Source organism: Mustela lutreola, chromosome 7, assembly GCF_030435805.1.
Source record: "Mustela lutreola isolate mMusLut2 chromosome 7, mMusLut2.pri, whole genome shotgun sequence".
Classification (NCBI taxonomy): domain Eukaryota; kingdom Metazoa; phylum Chordata; class Mammalia; order Carnivora; family Mustelidae; genus Mustela; species Mustela lutreola.
Genome location: NC_081296.1, coordinates 49,758,237 through 49,771,257, shown reverse-complemented (window position 1 = coordinate 49,771,257; position 13,021 = coordinate 49,758,237). Strand labels below are relative to the sequence as shown.

The 13,021-nt window shown below is 46.7% G+C and overlaps 1 protein-coding gene across 4 annotated transcripts in view; it reads right to left on the bottom strand.

Annotated features, from left to right (window-relative positions):
- The window catches only part of TLN2 (talin 2), a 424,752-nt gene that overhangs the window by 271,532 nt on the left and 140,199 nt on the right, over positions 1-13,021 (bottom strand). Inside the window, exon 1 of one of the 4 annotated variants that reach the window (XM_059180688.1) lies at positions 8,856-8,965. The exons of the other annotated variants lie outside the window; for them this stretch is intronic. The gene's annotated coding sequence lies outside the window, so the exon portion shown is untranslated. Of the gene's footprint in view, positions 1-8,855; positions 8,966-13,021 lie in introns of those variants that run through there. 4 annotated transcript variants of the gene reach the window in all.

The following is a 13,021-nucleotide window of genomic DNA, read 5'->3' as shown; positions in this document are numbered from 1 at the left end:
TGCAACAGTTCCACTGGGAAGGAGCAGTTTGAGTTTTCTAAAGAAGCAAGACTTGGTGGTGTGCATACATGCAATCACGCCTGAGAAGGTCCAGGGGACTACACCTGCTCCAATAGTGTGTCACCCTGACATCAAAATTTGGCACTTTCCCCTCTGATGACATGAAGTAAGGCTGACTGACTCACAGGCATGAGGGGCAAGAGACTCTTGTCACGCTTTGTTGCCCAGTTGAGGAATCAAGCAATGCCAAGGTGAAGTGTCAGGCCCATCTCTGGAGCACTATCACTGTGACTGGCATCCCCATTTTAAAACCACAAGAAAGATGGCAAAAATCCAGGGGGAAGAAAAATAGGTAAGACCTGCTCTAAAAGTTAATAGCCCATAATGGTGATTTGATAATCACCAACAGCCCTCAATTAGTAACAGTCAACCGACCCAGCCACCACCCCTCCCTATAGACACACACCCTTCCATCACCAAACTCAAAACATCTTACGCTACCATTTCCAGAAGAATGGTCTTAAGCCAGTGGTTCTCAGCCATGGGCAACCGGCCCTCGGGAAATGCTGGCATTGTTTGGGAAAAGTGTTTGGTTGTCACAACGGCTGGCATCTGATGGTTAGAGACCAAGGCCATTGTTCAATATGCTGCAACATGCAGAAGAGTCCGACAGGACAAAAAATGATCTCAACCAAAAAAAGGTCAGTAAGCTCAAGTTGAGAAGTCCTGGCTTAAGCAAGTAGAATTAAGTGTTAAAGGAATTTCCAAATTGGTTCAGAGAGGCAGGGAGGGGGAGAAAGAGACAGGGAGACAAAGAGAGATAAGGAAAGAAAAAGATAAAGAACTGACACGGTCTTTTACAAATCTTTTATATATTTCTATCAGTATTCTTTAACCAGACGTGATATTTGATGCCACATTCTCTAGTGTAACTCTCTTTTGTCCACTAACACGAGGAGCCAAACACTTGAGAGGCTACAATTGCCAAGACCAATATTTGCTTTTTTCCAACGGCCATGTTTACCCAAGATTATTCTGCTCTTGGTGAACTAGAAACCAACTGGCTGTTGACACACTTGGAAGAGGGCCAAGGAATAGTCTGGCACCCTTCCCCATGGGAGGTGAAGGAGAAGTGTGGTCCAAGAAGATCTGTAAAAACCACCTAAGGTTTTGGATGGAAACCACTTTGAAATCACTTTGCAAATAAGCTCCTATCAACAGGGGAGTCCTGTTAACATTTTCAATAGCACTGAAGTCTTGAGAAGAGTAAAGAAAAGGGGGAAACCACAGGAAGAAGGAAGTTCGGGAAGAAGGAAGAAAGAGAACAATTAATCCCCAGAGAATTTAACAGAGCTTGGACTTGAAGAAAGCAGAAAGGAAAAGCCACTCACACGTGATTACTGTTCCATCAAGTGTAGCTCTAAAGCCTGGAGGGATGCTCTTTTGTTAGCTCTGAAATATAACTCACAGCTGACCCTCACAATGATCAATAATAGCTTCTTATTTGAACTCTACTGTTTGCATTCACCTGTGTGGTGTGTTTACATAAGGAATTCGGGCAACAGAAATTCAGCTGCACCTAACCTCACACTCACCAGATTTCTCATGTGCCACAGAGTTCTGTAGTTGACAGCCACTGCCCTTGACCACAAAAAATGAACTACAGCTGCAGAACTATCGTGAATTTCACCTGCTTATATAAGCAGCAAGGATTTCTGGCTTAAGACTGTGACAACCTTGCCTAGGAATTCTAGATGCTACCCCATCGGGAAAGTGTGGGCACTACAGTGTGCCTGAGATGGCAATCTTAATGTCCTAGCAATCCTGGGTGCCAAATGCTTGGGCTTATGTTCCTGCCTCTAGAGGAAACTTTCTCAATCTTTTGGCCTCTCCTAGAAAGGAGTTGAGGCTTTAGACCCAGAAAGGTCAGGCCAGAGATGCCCAGCCCCAAGTGTCCATGACTTTGGGGTACAGAGGACAATGATACAGCAGACTCTTTGGCCCTCCCGTAAGGACAGAGACCGAACCTGTAGCCTGTAATGGTTCAATAGTGGCCTCTGAAAAAGATATGGCCATGCCATGATCCCTGAAGCCTGTGACTGTGACCACATTTGGGGAAAGTTCTAGATTTACATATTGGTATTGAGAAGTGATCATCCTAGATTACACGAGTAGGTCCTAAATCCGATGGGAAGTGTCCTCGTGAAGGCCAGAAGAGAACACAAGGAGAAGGGGAGCCCATGTGAATCTCCTCCCCAGGAGTTTTATCAAAGCAGGAATATTGACACATTCAAGAAAGGAGACTAGAAGTCAACACCACCCCCAGACTCTGACTCAAAAAAACTCAGCGATCCTTCAAAGAGTCCGTTCATCTTTCCTAAAAATCCCGTATTCTTCCCCAAGAGGCCTACATCCTCCTCCCTTTGCCTATTTACCACGTTTAGGCCTGAATTCTCAACCACCTCTCCCAATTACTCATTTTTACCCTATGTGTATCTCTCCCAAGTCCATGAGGTATACAGGTCAACAAACTGGTTTTCCTCTTTTTAGTCTTTTATTATAAGGGGTCTCAGCTAACAACTCACAAAGGCAAAGGAAAGAGTCCCGTCCCCCCCCTCCCCGGCTCACCTAAGTCACCCAGCTTGGGGTAATGTGTTATGGCAGCTGTAGGAAACTACCGCCTGGTCTAATTCCAGGCTTGTCCAACCCCAGCATCTCAGAACGGCCCAGTCTAGGACACCTAGGACAAGGACATCCTCCTTCCCACGGTCCCTAAAGAGCCGAGTGAAATGGACTTGAGGACAGGTGTTCAGCCTGGAGGGTCAAGGGTCTTTTCCAGAGAACTAGCTCTGGAGCATGGTACAGAGAGAGTGTTTGTGTCTGGCATGGAGCAGAACCCCACCCGAAGAAACAACACTTCCACAGGGGTCTGTGAGAACCATCCCAACACCTCGGGGGCCCTCTGATAAGAGACTGTCATCATGAACCACCTCTGCTGCTGATTACTAAGGATCTCCCAAGGGCTGCACACTAGATGCTTTCAACAACATTAAAAGAGAACTACTTAGAGTTTTGATTTCGTTCTTCTCTGCATTTTCTTTAAATTGTCCCCTCTTTACATATATAGGCCTGAAAACACTTGCTTAATGTAGCACCTAAGAAGAAAAAGGCTTGGTTGGCTTGACTCCTGAGGAAACTGAGGCACAGAGTGGCTTGGGTAGTCTCCCCCAAGTCACCTGGCCAGTCAGTGGAAGAACCAATACCGTAACTGCAAGCCAACTCTGCGGCCTCCCTACACCCTATGAAGTCTGTCCCTTCCCCTTCCAACACCCAGCCCTACCAGGCCTGCCCCAGCTCTGTCCTCCTACAGTAAGAGCTCCATTCCTTGCCTTAGCCTTGGGCACCACCAGACCTCTTTCTCTTGGCCCCAATCCCTTACAAAGTTTAATTCAACAGTAATTAGGTATATAAAAATGTTCATGTCCTCCATCAAGGGCTCAGAGAACTCAATTCAACAGACAACAGTGTCATCTGAACAGTTACATCGTAAGAACTAAAGAGGACAAGAGGGAATTCCAGAGCTCTTAAACCAAACTGTCCTCTTCTACAAACCAGCTCAGAGGCTTGTCAGAGTTTATGATCCCCTATAAAGGCTCACAGTATTCAAGCAAGATCCTGCCACTCTTTGTCAGAAATATCACCACCCCAGGGGAGGCATTCTCTGTTAACCACTCCAACCTCTTTCAGCCCAAATCCACCCACCCCCGCTCCCAAACAGTTTCCACTGAATCTCTAAGACTCAAAGGTTTACAAGCTTTCCCCCTAGGTGCTACCTCTAAGGGAAATACTTTGACAATGTGTTTCAGACATCGTTACAATGCCAAGTCCCTGAAATCAGCAGTAACAGCAAGGTAGGGAGATCCATTCTCACAGACTAATCTTAGATGCAGAAGTGCTTTCAAATATAAAGATGCTCAACATTCATTCTTCATGCTAGGAAGAACTTGAACACAACTTTATGATCCAAAGAAGATGCGAAGTTAAAGCTGTTGTATTTTCTCAACTGGGTATGACACGGCCAGAAACATACTGTTTATGAGAACCTGAGAAACTGCTTGCTCCATAAGAAGTGGAGAAAACAAAAGCAAAATTGTCCTTATAGCATGACCCCAACTGTGTCAACCCAAAAAATAAACAAACCGACCAATCCCATCAGGGAAAACAAGACAGGCAGTCAGTCAAAACACAGTTTTCTCTCGAGTGGAGTGGAGCCAAGGGTTTTTCCTTCTCTTTTACCTTTTATATTTTTCGTGCATTTTCTAAAATGAACATGCATCGCATTTAGAGTTGAGAAAAAATGAGCTTCACGTAAAACCAACCAACCAACTCCTATGGTGGCTGAGTCCTCCGGAGTGACTAGCACAGGGCTCCTGGCTAATGGGCACTGTCCTCCCTCCTCAGCCTCCAGGGCCGCTTCTCTTTTCCCCGTGCACTCCCCTTCTGGCACCTTTCCTTCCTTCATGTTCCCAGCATCTGCCTCACACCCTCCCCCTCAGTGCTTCTACACATGCAGGTGTGTGTGCTTCCCGCCTCCTCTCCCACACTGGGAAGGAGGTTCCAACAGGGCATGGGATTTCATCTTTCCATGAGTCACTCCGGTAAACCCGGTGCCTAACAAAGTCTCTGGCAGATCCTAGGGTTCCATCAGTGTTTGCTGAAGGGATGAACAGAGAAGCCTTGTACATCTCATTACCTGTAGCCTCCTTGCTAACCCTTTCCCTGGCAGCCTGCCCCTCCTGCTCTCTTACACCTTACCAGGGGTCATCTGTTCCCACCTGTTTTCAAGGAACGCACGCCTGGCCTCATAAAACATTTGGCATCTCTACTTGTTTCCTTGCCATCTTAACAGCAACAGCCACACCAGGTCAGCAATGATCACTGACACCTGAGAGCGTGTACATGTCCTCTCCCCTGCCCTCACCATATCCTGGAGAAGAGGCTCTGGTCATCACTCTCCTTTCACAAAGGGAACTGGGGCTTAAGCAGGTCAAGGAGCGCCCTCACTTACAGGCAGGAAAGAATAAGGGCTGGCTGACTCCAAAGCCCGGGACTGGACGAGACTCTGCTGGGGCCAAGAGCCAGTTTGTCTGGTCTCTGCCGCGGATGTTAAGCTTCTTGTGGGCAGAAGAACACACGCTGCTCTTCTGTGAAGGTGGCCACGACTGCCCCACACAGCACACATTCTGATTCTTGCAGATTTGAGCTGCAGAGCGGTTTTAGTGTGCACTGATCCTTTATGTGGGCTAACCCTCCCATATTCAACGTTTAAATGGTCTGCCTAGCAAAACGAGGGTCATCCAAACAAGTTTCAATTCATTCAGATTAACATGGCTATGCAAGGAATTTAAGGGTCCAACTGTTGCCAGACAGTGACCCCCACCAAGCAACTGATCAGAGGCACTTCATTAAGTTTTATGTTAATTGTTGCTCTTAAATATCCATTAGCACAGATGCCCTAAAAACCAGCTATTGGGCAATGATGTCACAGATCGTGTTTCAAAAAGCTCTTTTAGGGACATCATCAGTCATCCAGCACAATTTATTATGTAAATGCTTTCCTATTTTCAAATTTTCCCTAGAATTCTCTAAATGAGGTAACTTTCCACTATTCGAAACTCATGAAATCTTTTCTATACCCAATGAGTATTGTTAACGCTCCTCAAATTAGTTAGGAACTTGGCTCACCCTGCCAAGTCAGTGGAAAGTTTGGAAAGCCCTGAGTGTTAGCAAGGCAGACCCACAGGGTCTCAGCACTCCCTAACAGCTAGTGTGGGGCTGTGGCTCCTCAATCCCTAACAAGTGGACACACAGGCATTAGCACACACCCCCCACCACCTCTCTCCCCTCCTAGGGCTATTTGCACAGGCAACAAAGGGGGTATCCGTAAGCATTGCACAGAGCAGGTATTAGCCAGTGGGAGGCAAGCTGCATTTTACATAGCACAATAAAACTAATGTGCTCCGGAGAAACAACCCAGAAGCAGGATCTGTGATAAAATCTGCAAGGGATAAAAGTGCAGGAGGGTCTAACCTACAGTGCCAACAGAAATTCCTTTTCCAGGTCGAAAATCTTGGTCATTTCTAGATGGAAACGAGCATCACCACCACCACAGGAACAGGCCCACTTGGACCTGCCCAGGGAGGATTCTGAGGGCCCCTCCTGTTCCCTGTGAGACCAGCCTCCCAAACCCATGTGGAAACTAGAAACCTGGGCTGGCTGACCCACCAAATGTTTCTCATCAAGTTTACAGGGGTGCATCCTATACGGGGAAGAGCCCAGACGAGGCCTCTAAAGGACCAAGTCTGTCCCCAACTTGACTCATACAAGACGTGTGGCTACAGTGTTTGAGCCTCTTAGTCTCCCTCCCTCACGGGTAAACTAGGACTCGCACTGCTTAAAGCTCCAACCCTAGACGATGTCAGGACATGTGCAATAATTTCAGAAGTTGAAACACTGCCACTGAGGAGATGCACCCTGTTGTTGGGGTTTTTTTTTCTGTTTTTATTGTTTTTTGTTGTTTTTAATTAAAAGTTGCCTAGGGATTCATTTAATGGCCCACCAAGTAGAAATGACGTGTGTGGCCCAAGCTAGGCACTGGGAAATATGGAAAGAAATAAGGCCAGGGCTTCGCTGTGGAATGAGTGCCCCAGTGATGGGAGAGGGGAGACCTACCAACAAATGAGGTAAATAAAATGGGATGCACACTGGGGTGTTCATCCAAAGTGTTCCACCACGGGGGTTCTAGTTGTGATATCTCTGGGGTACACACATCCTCACGGAACCACAGAAGGGTTCCCAAGGGAGCAGGTAGGCTGGACTCTGAAAGGCTGACAGAAACCACGGCTAAGGCACAGCAAGGGGGGACAAGGGCCAATGGGCCTAATGTGGGAGGGATGGTGAGAAGGTGCAGTCAGAGGGACACACGGGCCAGGCACCACACCTCTGTTAAATGCATTCCATCTTCACTGACCTGCTGTGGCTCTAAGAAATCCCAAATTAAAGAGGAGGGTCACAACCTAGACACAGAGTCAGGCCAATCTCAGCCTCGCCCTGCCGTCTCATGACTCTGCCGCCAGCATCCAGCTAATCAGATAAGACAGCAAGACATAGGGGTAAGACGAACCAAAATGGTTTAGAGAAAAACAATCTTAGATCCCAAGCCGACAAGCCTGTAATATTACAGCAACATATTTACCTGATATGGGCCATAAATTGGCTCCAGATTTAAAAACAAAAAACAAAAAACCTCAAACATACGTGCTAAGAGAAAATAGCTTCAAACCATTCTGATACCTGGCACCTACTATATGCCAGGTATCAACAACTTGAATGAAGATGAACCCAAGACAGCCCTTGGTCTCCAGGAAGTGGTGATTTAAGAAGAAGTACTAAAACCTTCATCTGACAGTGGGTGGTAATGATGAGGGAGCATGAGGCTGGCTAAAGACAAAGCAAAGGCTGGCGCCTTGTACCCCCTCTCCATCCGCTCCCCCTCAGCCCTATGTGTAGCATCCCTCAGGCAGCCCTGACTGCCATGAACAATAAGCAAATAGTTAACTTGCAGAGCTCACAATCCTGCTAGACAGGAGTCTCCCTTGGCTTACAAATGTCCTAAATCTCATTAACAAAGACGATTGGTAGAAGGATTGTGACATCCCACCAAAAAGTCTCCCAACTATCTTAATGTTTATGGCTGGTCTAAAGACAACATTGATCAAGTTGCAAGGGCAAGGGCAAGGCCTGGGTAGGCCTCTGACATCCTGGCACCTTGCAGGCCCTCTTTAGCATGTGAAAACTCCGTTGAAACCTCCCTTCCCCTCACCTTCCCCCAACTGCAGGGTACACAACCTGCCACCCTTCACAACCCCGGGGCAGCAGCTCTACCTGGCCACGGGTCCTGTCCCCGTGCTTTAATAAACCACCATTTTTTACCAAAGATGTCTCAAGAATTCTTTCTTGGTCATCGGCTCCGGACCTCAGCCCACCGAACCTCACCTAGGTTCTAGAACTTCATCAGTAAGAACTAAAAAACTGGGGCGCCTGGGTGGCTCAGTGGGTTAGGCCGCTGCCTTCGGCTCAGGTCATGATCTCAGGGTCCTGGGATCGAGTCCCGCATCGGGCTCTCTGCTCAGCGGGGAGCCTGCTTCCTCCTCTCTCTCTACCTGCCTCTCTGTCTACTTGTGATCTCTCTCTGTCGAATAAATAAATAAAATCTTAAAAAAAAAAAAAAAAGAACTAAAAAACTAAAAAAGAAGAAGAAAAAATAGGTAAGCCAGGCTGCTCTGGGGCATGTAACAGACTGGGGGGCTCAGGACAGGAGGGACAAGCCAGGGGAGCTTTCTCAAGGGACAGAATGTTTGCTTCTGAAGATTGAGAAGCAAGAGTATAGGGGGGGAAGGGCCACCAGTGAGATTAACAAAGACAGCATTCCTGAAGGAACGGGAACCTGGCACACGAGGGAACTCTCAAGCAGCTCACCAAGGCTGAGCCCGGGGGTCAGGAATATTCTAGAACATGAACAAGGAGTGGTGATCTGAAGACAGAGGAGCGCAGCAGGCCTCCAGACACAGTCACAGAAATCGATGTCCCCTTTTGCAAGCAAAGAGACTTTTTATTCCAACATTTTCCTCTATTCTGTCCGGATCAAGTGCCTGGCTCGTTAGTGCTTGGAAATGTTGGCCATTGTTATTAGATAATCAGAGTCTTGTATGCACTCTTTGTTCAGTAACGCAGGGAAAGAGAGGAGAATTTAGCCACCGGACTCCCTAAAGGGATTTAACATAAGGCAAACTCACCTGTAAAATGGTCCCATAGCAGAGACCCTAATGAAGGCATCCTAATTATTCCTCAGGAGGCTCTGGACTCCTCTGGCAAAAGCATTAACTGCTGAGGAGGGCACTGGAGGAAATGCAGACACACCCACTGAGGAGGGGCCTCTGTGGGGTGTGTTACATTCCTTGGAGAACTGGGCCCCCTGCTATAATTTGTATAATCAGACCAGAGATTGGACTGCAGAACTGTTTCCCATTTATTACAATATCACACTCCTGCCCAGGAAACCCCACCCAAGCTTTTGTTTGGAATTCTTTTCCTTGATTAGGTGTAAGTCCTATTATTCCCGCCATTCAAAAACAACACATGGGTCTGATGAACCACAGTGCGGGGCACAGGGACAAACAGTCCTGTGCGAGAATCGGGCTAGCTAGTTCTTTTCTTCTCTCGTTTTAGAGTGAGGACTTCTTTTTCATTTCCTGCTCTGGAGAAGAGTGGGAAGCAGGGACATTTTGTACAAATGGAAGAGCAAATTGTATTTCCTCTCTGGAACAAGCCATGCTAGTCCAGGGAAGCACTCCCAGGTTATGTCCACAGCCACGCACTGGGTCCTGGCCCTGGGGTCCGGGCTGCTGTCCCCACACTCAGCCAGCAGGAAGGGGATAAGGAGGCCTCCAAGCTCCATCACTCCATCTTTGGAAATGCTGCTCTTGGTGGGGCTGCCCTGCACTTGGCCTCCCCACAGGAATGACAAAGCTGTGACTCTATCCGGCCTCTGTTACGCAATTCACCCGGCCTCCAAGTCCAAGGGCTGAGCAACGGGGCCAGGGTCCCCCACCAGACCCCTGGGAAACACAATCCAGAAAGGTTCATTCATACAATGAAAGACAGGTTATAGGAAAATTTCATTTCAAAGCACTGAGATAAAAGTTGGGAAAAAGGATAAATCACTTCATTGTTTAGTAAGTGCTTGAGCCATGGAAGAGACCTGTTTTGGGTCTGTATAACCTGAAGGGGGCAGCTTGGGACTACCATGGGTCTCCTCTTGCCTCTACCAAAGCTGCAGGGGAGGGGGGGTGCGGGGGGGGGGGTGGAGCTGGAGCTCTGACTCTAAGGAAGCATTTCAGTGGTCAGGCCAGGGACCTCGTGCTCTTGTGACTTCAGTTCAAAGGGGCCAGTTTTGGCCAATGGGATTTTCCCCAGTAACTCTAAGCCCAGTTGAACTCTAGCTGGGAGGCTGGAAGATGAGGAAGTCAGAAAACCTGGGGCTGGGTAGCCATAGAGGACAAACAGGCAATCACGACCTCACAAGTTCATCTGGCCATCAAGGGGATAAAGGACACCCCAAGACAGGAACTAGGAGCCCAAGAGAGCACTTTGATGGGCTCAGTCCAATTCCCATGAACCCCAGTGCTCTTCATTTCCCATCCTGGGAGATCTTCAAAACACACAGAAACCTTTCCTGTTTATCAAATTGGTGAATGGGTTTCTATCACCACCAAACATCCTTGCCTAAAACAAGCACTTGATCTAGGTCTGGTGCTGTGACAACAGTACTATCTCAGAGCTGGTACAGCAGATAAAAATCCTTAGTGTGTGACTGCAAACGATGGCAGCATGGCTGTTCACGATAGAATAGTGTCTCGCTGAACAATGGACAGCAAAGCTCACTTTGGACCAGATTTGCCAGGGGGAGCTCCTCAGAAGGCAAAGGACTACAATTTGAGGAGTAGGAAGGGTGTAGGTGAACAGTGAGGACATTACTAATCCCTCTGTGAAGCCAGGCTTCATCACCACAATTCCTCTGGGCTCAGTCCACATCCGCTGGCCTCAGTTCCTTAGACTGTAGCCCACGCAGAACTGGGAGAGGCTCTGCTGGCAAGCCGGACTGCTTTGATTTTTGGTGATCCTACTAAAATCCAGCAATCCCCAAAGGCGGCTACTTAGAGCTCTCTTATATAAGTCCCTGCACCCGGAAACACGAGAGCCAAGTCAGGCTGTTGTCAAAGCTGTGCCTCTGAGCTTCTCCTGGCCCACCTTGCGGCTCACATCGTTGGCAAAAGGGGGAGGGGACTGTCCATCCACAGCAGTCTGCATAGAATCAGGAGCTACATCCTGAACCTGTGTGGTGGATGTTCAGGGATGGGGGAGGGGGATGGGGGTGCGATGAAAAAGATACAACACAAGCAGGTCCTTAAGCAGCCTACCATTATCAGACACGGACACAAAGGACCCAATCACGTGCCTACACACCCTAACCACTACCAAGTCTATGTAAAAAAGAAATCCTTCCTACATCACATCGGCAAGGAAATCTTCCTTGAGAAATGCAACTCCAAACATAAAATGCCAGTAGTTAACATAGGCAAGATTGGTATTACTACACAAACATGGTTTTAATTACTCAAATGAATTATTCAATGATGGCTTTCAGATTTTCTTTTTCTTTTAAGCAGCGAAGTTTTGTCTTCTAATGTTACTTTACTCAGAAACCTGATAAGCAATGTAGATTCATGAAAGCAGAGCTGCTCTGGTTGAAATGGGGGAATGGGGGTCTCGGGGTCCTGTGGGCTCCTGAGGGGCCGCCACGGCACACACAGAGCTCCAGGAATCACAGTTGGAAAACCACTCTTTTAAATGTTAAGGACTTACAGCTTTCAGGCACACACGGCAATTTAAAATTTACCTAATAGAAGTATTTACAGTACAGTCTCCTAACAAGAAAGGGCTTGAGCTTACATTATGAGCCTGTGACTTTAATTCTGCCAGCCAACTTCTGGCAACACAGATAAGGACCCCCCCACCCCCACCCAACCAGGAAAGTGCCAGAGCCCTGAGGCATCACATCTCACATCTTGTATGTTACTCTCTTCCCCTTTTAACATTTGGTTCTTTACATCTGTAAGTTCTCTGCTCCCAATGTCCCTTTCCTTCTACCTACTAGGTAAGGGTTTTCTGAATTTCAACCCTATTCATGTGTTCACAGGGCATACCTAGAATGTGCCTCCATCTGCCTAAGGAAAACCGGACTGCCAGAGCCCATGACTCTACCCCAGTCTGGGTTACCACCACTGGCTCGATCACTGTACTCCACCCAGAGTCTCCTTCAGAAAAAATCAGGCCAACCGGTTCATTTACATCACTCTTGCTCAGAGTGTGCTCCTAGGATTCCTGCAGAGGTCCTGTGTTCTAGGGAGTCCTCAGATGCCCCAACATGCTCCTACACATCGTGAATTTCTTTGAGGAAAAACCAAGTAGAACCGTAAGAAATCATGAACACTTTTTCTGTGTGTGGCATATCCCCCATCATTGCCATGTTCTTTGGGAAACAACCAGTAACTTAAACATCTACCCTGGTTATTTTTGACACTTTCTTATAAATAGCAAATAGTTTCCTATACAGAAAAGCAAATCAGAAATGTATGGAAATGAACCAATAAATGGTGAATTTCAAGTCCCATTAAAATCAGGACAGTGACAAGGATGCCTGCTATTAACTATTTAAAACTTTACTTCAACCTCTAACCCAGAGAAATCAAAGAAAATGTTAAGAAAAGGCAGTAATTTTTATTTTTTATATATTTTATTTTTGTAAATGAAATGTCTATTTGCCTAGAATCTAAGTGGACTGGAGATAGTCAGAAAGAATAACTAGATGAAGAATGTCATTTAGAAAACAAAAAATTCCAAGGCTACCTGGCTGGCTCAGACCATAGAGCGTGTGGTTCTTGATCTCAGGGTTGTGAGTTAGAGGCCCATGTTGGCAGTAGAGATTACTTAAAAAATAAAATCTTAAAAACAAACAAAAAAAAAAATTCCAGTCATATCAACAAAGTATAAAAGGAAGGAGGGGTGGGGAAAGAGAAAATACCTAGAAATTAACTTACCCATATATATGTCGAATCAGTCTTACTTTCAGTTTTACTGAATAATACAGAAGATACAAGTAATGGCACTACCAGTGCCCACACAAGAAGACCCAATTTCGTACAATGGCAATTCTCCTTTCGTCACAGTTTTTAAAGTCAACACAATGCAACCCGCATTGCAACAGGATATTCTGTAGAGTTTATAAATCTGATTCTAAAGTTGAGCTGGAAGAGAGAAAGATTCAGCATGACTGAAAAATGTTTTGAAGAAAGAACAATGAAGGGAGACCTATCCTAACAAAGCTAAATAAATATACTGT